Here is a 235-nt window from a genome sequence, read left to right as displayed (position 1 = left end):
GGCAAGGGTAAAAGTAGACTTCCCGACGCCCGACTATCTACAGCCCCGGAACGATATGCACATAGCGCGAGACGAACGTGAGATTACATAAATGTTAAATATGATAAAAAAAATTGATCAATATAAATTGGAAAGATATTTTTTTCTCAAAAAAAGGGATTTAATATAAATATATATAATGCCCAAATGATTTTAAAGCCATTTTATCTGTCATTTGTATGTGTATATATGTACA

The sequence above is a fragment of the Saccostrea echinata genome, unplaced genomic scaffold (assembly GCF_033153115.1).
Source record: "Saccostrea echinata isolate AGI-Se365-2 ecotype Australia unplaced genomic scaffold, CSIRO_AGI_Sech_v1 ptg000005l, whole genome shotgun sequence".
Classification (NCBI taxonomy): Eukaryota; Metazoa; Mollusca; class Bivalvia; order Ostreida; family Ostreidae; genus Saccostrea; species Saccostrea echinata.
Note: the sequence above shows the minus strand (reverse complement) of the source record.